This window comes from Trichechus manatus, unplaced genomic scaffold (assembly GCF_000243295.1).
Source record: "Trichechus manatus latirostris isolate Lorelei unplaced genomic scaffold, TriManLat1.0 scaffold00070, whole genome shotgun sequence".
Lineage (NCBI taxonomy): Eukaryota > Metazoa > Chordata > Mammalia > Sirenia > Trichechidae > Trichechus > Trichechus manatus.
The window spans coordinates 373,514-381,398 of NW_004444006.1; positions in this window are offsets into that span (position 1 = coordinate 373,514).

Genomic DNA, 7,885 nt, shown 5'->3' on the forward strand with positions numbered 1-7,885 from the left:
AGACAGAAGCTGCCAGTTTAGTCTCTTGTATCTACTTGAACTAAGAGGCACACTCCTCGTGATTATCACTTTTTGTCACACAGTCCAGTCCAATCTTTGTCAGAAATTGATTTAGTTCTGGGCTGATAGAGAATCCAGGGTCCATGCTTTCCGGGGTTCCTCCAGTCTCAGTCAGACCACTAATTCTGGTATTATTACTAGAATTCTGCACCCCACCTTTCTCCTACTCCATCTAGGACACTCTGTTTTGTTTCCTGTCAGGGCGGTCATTGGTGGTAGACAGACACCGTCTAGTTCTTCTGGTGTCAGGCTGATGAAATCTCTGGTTTATGCGGCCCTTTCTCTCTCTTGGGCTAATACTTTGCTTGTGTCTTTGGTGTTCTTCATTCTCCTTTTTCCAGGTGGTTGGGAGCAATTGATGCATTCTAGATGGCCGCTTGCAAGCTTTTAAGACCCCAGATGCCACTAACCAAAGTAGGATGCAGAACATTTTCTTAATAAGTTTGTTATGCCAATTGACCTAGATGTCCCATGAAAGCATGGTCCCCAGACCCCTACACCTGCTACACTGTCCCTCAAAATGTTTGATTGTATTCAGGAAACTTCTTAGCTTTCGTTCAGTCTGGTTGTGCTGACTTCCCCTGTAGTGTGTGCTGTCCTTCCCTTCACCAAATCTAATTCTTATCTACTATCTAGTTAGTAAATAACTCTCACCCTACCTCTCCACCCTCATAACCATCAAAGAATGTTTTCTTCTGTGTTTAAACCTTTTCTTCAGTTCTGATAATAGTGGTCTTATACAATATTTGTCCTTCTATGACTGACTAAATTCACTCAGCATAATGACCTCTAGCTTCCTCCATGTTATGTTTCACAGCTTCATTCTTATTCTTTATCGTTGCCTACTATTCCATTGTGTGGATATACCATAATTTGTCTATCCATTCGTCCAATGATAGTCATCTAGGTAGTTTCCATCTTTTTGCTATTGTGAACAGTGCTGCACATGGGTGTGCACATATCTATTCGTGTGATGGCTTTTATTTCTCTAGGATATATTCCAAGGAGTGGGATAGCTTGATAGTATGATACTTCTATTTCTAGCTTTTTAAGAAAGCGCCAAATGATTTCCAAAGTGGTTGTACCATTTTTCATTCCCACCAACATTGTATAAGTGTTCCAGTCTCTCCACAACCTCTCCAGCATTTATTATTTTGTGTTTTTTTGGATTAATGCTACCCTTGCTGGTTTGGGAAGATATTGTAGTTTTGATCTGCTTTTCTCTAATGGCTAATGATCATGAGCATTTATTCAAGTGACTGTTAGCCTCCTGAATATCTTCTTTGGTGAAGTGCCTGTTCATATCCTTTGCCCATTTTTTAATTGGGTTATTTGTCTTTTTTTGTTGACGTTTTGCAGTATCTTGTAGATTTTTGGAGATTAGACGCTGACCGAATTTGTAGTAGCCAATTTTTTTCCCAGTCTGTAGGTTGTCTTTTTACTCTTTCGGTGAGGTCTTTTGATGAGCTTAAGTGTTTGATTTTTAGGAGCCCCCATTTGTCTAGTCCCTGTTTTGGTGCTTGTGCATTGTTACTTATATTTCTTTTTCTATTCAAGCCATGTATTAGGGGTCCTAGCGTAGTCCCCATTTTTTCCTCCATGAACTTTATCATTTTTGATTTTATATTTAATTCTTTGATCCATTTGGAGTTAGTTTTGTGTATGGTGTGAGTATGGGTCTTCTTTCAGTATTTTGTAGATAGATATCCACTTATGCCAGTACCATTTGTTAAAGAGATTGTCTTTTCCCCAATTAACGGACTTTGGGCCTTGGTCAAATATCAGCTGCTCATAGGTGAATGAATTTATGTCTGGATTCTCAATTCTGTTCCATTTGATTATGTGTCTGTTGTTGTACCAGTACCAGGCTGTTTTGACTACCTTGGCAGTATAATAAGTTCTAAAATCAGGTAGTGTGAGACCTCCCACTTTGTTCTTCTTCTTGAGTAATGCTTTACTTATTCAGAGCCTCTTCCCTTTCCATATGAAATTGGTGATTTATTTCTCAATCTCATTAAAAAATGCCGTTCGAATTTGGAACAGGATTGTGTTGTATCTGTAGATCACTTTGGGTAGAATTGGCATTATCACAAGGTTGAGTCTACCTATCCATGAGCAAGGTATGTTTTTCCATTTACACAGGTCTCTTTTGGTTTCTTGCAGTACTGTTTTGCAGTTTTCATTGTATAGATCTTTTACGTCTCTGGTTAGATTTATTCCTAAGTATATTATCTTCTTGGGGGCTATTGTAAATGGTATTGATTTGGTTATTTCCTCTTCGAGGTTCTGTTTGTCGGTGAAAAGGAATCCATCTGATTTTTGTATGTTTATCTTGTGTTCTGAAACTGTGCTGAAATATTCTATTAGCTCCTGTAATTTTCTTTTGGATTCTTTGGGGTTTACTGTGTATAAGATCGTATCATCTGCAAATAGAGATACTTTGACTTCTTCCCTTCCAATTTGGATGCCCTTTATTTCTTTTACTTGCCTTATTGCTCTAGCTAGAACTTCCAGCACAATTTTAAATAGGAGTGGTGATAAAGGACATCTTTGTCTTTTCCTGTTCTCAAGGGGAATATATTCAGTCTGTCTCCATGAAGAATGATGTTGGCTGTTGCTTTTGCATAGATGCCTTGTATTATGTTGAGAAATTTCCCCTCTATACCTATTTTATTGAGAGTTTTTATCAAGAATGGGTGTTGGACTGTGTCAAATGCCTTTTCTGCATCAACTGAGATGGTCATGCGATTCTTTTCTTTACTTTTACTTATGTGGTGGATTATGTTGATTGATTTTCTAATGTTGAACCATCTTTGCATACCTGGCATTAATCCTACTTGGTAGTGGTGTATTTTTTTTGATATGATGTTGAATTCTATTGGCTAGAATTTTGTTGAGAATTTTTGCATCTATACTCATGAGACATATTGGTCTGTAATTTTCTTTTTTTGTGGCTTCTTTACCTGGTTTTGGTATCAGGGTAATGCTGGCTTCATAGAATGAATTTGGAAGTTTTGCTTTCTTTTCTATGTTCTGAAATAGTTTTAGTAGTACTGGTACAAGATCTTCTGTGAATGTTTTGTAGAATTTTCCAGTGAAGCCATCTGAGCCAAGGTTTTTTGTTGGGAACTTTTTTAATTACCTTTTCAATCTCTTCTGTTGTTATGGGTCTGTTCAGATTTTTAACATCACTTTGTTGTAGTTTAGGTAGGTAGTGTGTTTCTAGAAATTTATTGTTTCTCTTTAGGTTTTCAATTTTGTTGGAGTATAGTTTTTCATAATATTCTGTTATGATCCTTTTTCTTTCAGTTGGGTCTGTTGTAGTGTCATCCACTTCATTTCTTATTTGGGTTATTTGCATCCTATCCTGTTTTTATTTTGTCTGTCTGGCCTGTGGTTTGTCGATTTTGTTGATTCTTTCAAAGAACCAACTTTTGGTTTTGTTGATTCTATTGTTTTTCTATTCTCTATTTCATTTATTTCTGCTCTGATCTTTATTACTTCCTTCCTTCTGGTGCCTGTGGGTTTTTTTTTTTTCTCCTCTTTCATTTGTTTGAGTTGTGTAGTTAATGTTTTGATTTTCTCCCTTTCTTCTTTTTTGATATGTGCATCTATTGCTCTAAATTGTCTTCTGATGACTGCCTTTGCTGTGTCCCAAAAGTTTTGGTATGATGTGTTTCCATTCTTGTTTGATTCTAGGAATTTTTTGATTCCATCTCTGATTTCTTCTGTTATCTAGTGGTTTGTAAGCAGAGTGTTATTCAGTTTCCGTGTATTTGATTTTTTTCCCTTGCTCTTTCTGTTGTTAATTTCTACCTTGATTGTATTGTGGTTAGAGAATATACTTTGTATTATCTTAACGTTTTGGATCTGGTTGAGGATTGCTCTGTGGCCAAAGATGTGATCTATTCTGGAGAACGTTACATGTGCACTGGAAAAAAATGTGTACTTTGCAGCTGTAGGACGGCGTGTTCTATCTTTGTCTATGAGGTCATATTGGGTGATTGTGCCCTTTAGTTCTTCTGTATGTTTTCTGCATTTCTTTTTAGATGTTCTGGCCTTTAGTGAGAGTGGTGTGTTGAAGTCTCCTACTATTATTGTGGAACTGTCAATTTCTCCTTTTAGTGCTGTTAGAGTTTGTTTTATGTATTTTGGAGCCCTGTCATTGGATGTGTAGATGTTTATTATGGTTATGTCTTCATGAGGGGTCATTCGCTTAATAATTATATAGTGTCCTTCTTTGTCTTTTATGGTAGATTTTGTTTTAAAGTCTATTTTATCTGAGATTAGAATTTGCACTCCTGTTCTTTTTTGGTAGTTGTTAGTTTGGTGTATTTTTTTCCAAACTTTGACTTTTAATAAATTCACATCTCTGTTTCTAAGGTGTGTCTTTGTAGACAGCATACTGATGGATCCTGTTTTCTTATCCATTCTGTCACTCTCCGTCTCTTTATGGGTGCATTGAGTCCATTTACATTCAGTGTAATTATTGATAGATGTGTGTTTATTGTTGTCATTTTGTGGTGCTTTTTTTGTAATGCTGACGTTTTCTTTGTTCTTCTTACTCTCCTGTGCTGAATTACTTTTGTTTGTGGATTTTTTTCATTTCTTTTGTTTTTGTATGTTTGTTTTTACTGAGATTTTATGTTTTTCCTGTTTATGTTTATGAGTAGGTTTGTTAACTGTCTTTGTTTTTCCCGTGAAATTTACCCTTATCTTCCGAGATTTGAACCAGTCTATTATTACTTGGTATCTACTTGCCTTCCTCTCCATTAGAAGGTTCTATACCTACACCGTTTATTCGCTCTTTATTGTTCTGATGTTGTTGTCACTTACAGATTAACTGCTCTGATTCCCTGTTGTATTTCTTTTGGATTTGGATAGTCCTTAAGCGTTCATTTCCTAGATTGGTATCTGGCTAGTAAGATCCTGTGTCCTAGATTCAGCCTGTGAACTGAAATTGTTTGTTCTGAGATCGACGGACTCCCTTTAATAATTCTTGTAAGTTTGGTTTGTTTTTTTAACATAGTCCCTTAATTTCGGTTTATCTGGAAATGTCCTAATTTCCTCATCATATTCGAATGAGAGTTTTGCAGGATATATTACTCTTGGCTGGCAATTTTTTTTTCAAGCTTTTATATATGTTATCCCATTGCCTTCTTGCTTGCATGGTGCCTGCCAAATAAGCTGAGCTTAGTTTTTTTTTTTTCTCTGTATGTGACTTCTTGTTTTTCTCAAGCTACTCTCAATCGTTTTGGTGAGTGTGATTATGATAAGCCTTGGTGATTTTATTTTGGGGTCTATCCTATATGGGATTCGTTGAGCTTTTTGGATGGCCAGCTTTTCATCTTTCATGGTATTGGGAAAGTTCTGTCAGCAGTTCTTCAGTGATCTTCTCTGTGTTTTCTGTTTTCTCCCCCTGTTCTGGAACTCCGATTACTCGAAAATTTTTGCTTTGATTGTACCCCACATAATTCTCAGGGTTTCTTCATTTTTCTTCGGTCTTGTTTCTGAGTTGTCCTGAAACAGGGTTGTATCCAAGTGTTTGTCTTCTATTTTGGTGATCCTGTCTTCCACTATTTCAAATCTGCTCCTTAGCCCTTTTGTGACATTGTCCATTTCTGAAATCTTGTTGTTTATCGTTTGGATTTCTAATTGTTGATTTTGTATGATTTCTAGCTGTGAATTTATTTTTTCATTTAGTTCCTGTATTATTTTCCTGAATTCTTCCATTTTTGTCTGTATTTTCCATGAATTTGTCTTCCTTTTCCATTAATTTGTGTATTTTTTCCTCGTTTTTGTCTGCTTTTTGCTTCAGCTCTTAGATAATTCTGAGAATTAGATATTTGAATTCCCTTTCAGGTAATTCTAGTGTCTTTTCTTCCACTGAAAAGTCATCTGCTGTTTTATTTTGGACCCCTACTGGAACCATACTGTCCTGTTTTTGTAAATGTTTTGATATTGTCTGCTGTCTTTGGGACATTCAGTAGTTATTTTTTTTGTTTACTGATTGTAGGTTTGTTTACTTCATCTTTTTTTGTTTGTTTGTTTCATTTGGCTATGTCTGAGCATGTGGGCTGTGTGTTCTTTGTTGTTTGCTCATCTGTGGGCAGGATACTTTTCACTTCTTTCTCCAATTGGCAGGGTCATTTGCTCAGATATGGTATAGTAGGCAGGTCTAGCTGAAGAGGATTTGCTTTGATGGGTTGTTTGTGGCAGTTACTACAGTCACCAGGGCGGGCTGGTCATCAGTGCACGGCAGGTTCCTGTAAGTCATGCCTGTGCTACTTTGAAGTGTGATGTTAAGTGCACAGTGTAGGTAGGCAGCATGGAGGGGGGGATTGTGATGTGTGGAGCTAAGATGGGTATGGGAGAGAGGAGAGAGAGGGGAAAGGAACAGGTGCCAAAAAAAAAACAAAGAAACAAAAAAGAGAAAAGAAAAAATGAATAAATAAATTTAGAAAGACAAAAGAAAGAAAAGGTCCCAGGGATCCCACCGGTGCAGCTACGAGGTCTGGAGAAGTTGCTTCTAGGCTGTGAAGTACAGTCTGGCTAGAAAGCATAGAGGTGTCACTCAGCACCACATATTCAGGGGACAGGAAGTGAAGGAAGGAATAGAGAGACGAGAAAGTGAGTAATGAAGAAAGACAAAAAAGGGGAAAAAAAAACAAGAAACCCTCCTGCCAAAACAGAAAAAAAAAATGAAAAAATAAATGTCCTCAGAGATCCCTCTACGCGTCTGTGCAAGCTGAGGCTGTAAGTCCTAACCCGCGCAGTACTGTCCTGCTCAAACGGTCTCCCAATTCAAGAAAAAGAAAGAAAACAAATAAACAATTCAAAACAAACAAACAAAAAAGCCCCGGGATCCCACCAGCATGGCTACACAGACCGGGAAGTAGTTTCACATTTGAGCGGAGTTTCACAGCCTTTTGGGAAGAAGCAAACATGATTCAAGGAGCCAGGTATTTGAGAGAAAGGAGGAGGAGGTGATGAGTGGTAAGGAAGAAATCAAAAGAAGCAGAAAAAAGCAACACTAGCATTCAACAAATTGCAGGGAGTCGGCCAGTGCAGGCGGCTGGAATCTAAACAGCTGTTGATTCACAGGCAAGAGACTGTGGCCGCAGGAAGCAGAGGAGGCCGAGTTGGGATGAAGAAAGGTAGGGGACGGGAAAGTGTATATCGCTGGTTACTGATTGTTCTGTCTCCTGCTAGAAGCTCCTTGAAGCTGCTTTCTCTTACCCCCTGTTGGCTGGTCTCTGATAGGAGTCCAAGATGGCAGATCCGTGCTGCCGTAGCTGATAGGGTCCTCTGCATGCATTTCTACATGTTCTCTGTTCTCTGTCAGTTTCTTATTCTATTTGGTGCTTCCCTGAGTTCTTTATCTCTTCATTTGATTCTTAGGGTTTCAGGATTGCTGTTTTCTCTGTTTGGCTTAGATTTTTGGATCTTTGCTTTGGAGGGACAGCTTGGTGCTTCTGCCTAGAGTGCCATGTTGCCTGGAAGTCTCAATTTTTCATAGTTTCCTTTTAGGATTCTTTTAATTTCAGTTGGGCCTGTTGTGATATCACCCATCTCACTTTTGATATGGGTTATCTGCTTCCTCTCCTGTTTTTCTTTTGTGTGTTTGGCCAGTGGTTTATTAATTTTGCTGATCTTTTCAAAGAACCAGCTTTTGGTCTTGTTAACTCTTTCAGTTGTTTTTCTATTTGCTATTTCATTTAATTCTGCTCTAATCCTTATTATTTCCTTTCTTCTGGCGCCTGAGGGCTTCTTTTGCTGCTCTCTTCCCACTTGTTCCATTTGTAGGGTTAATATTTTCATTATG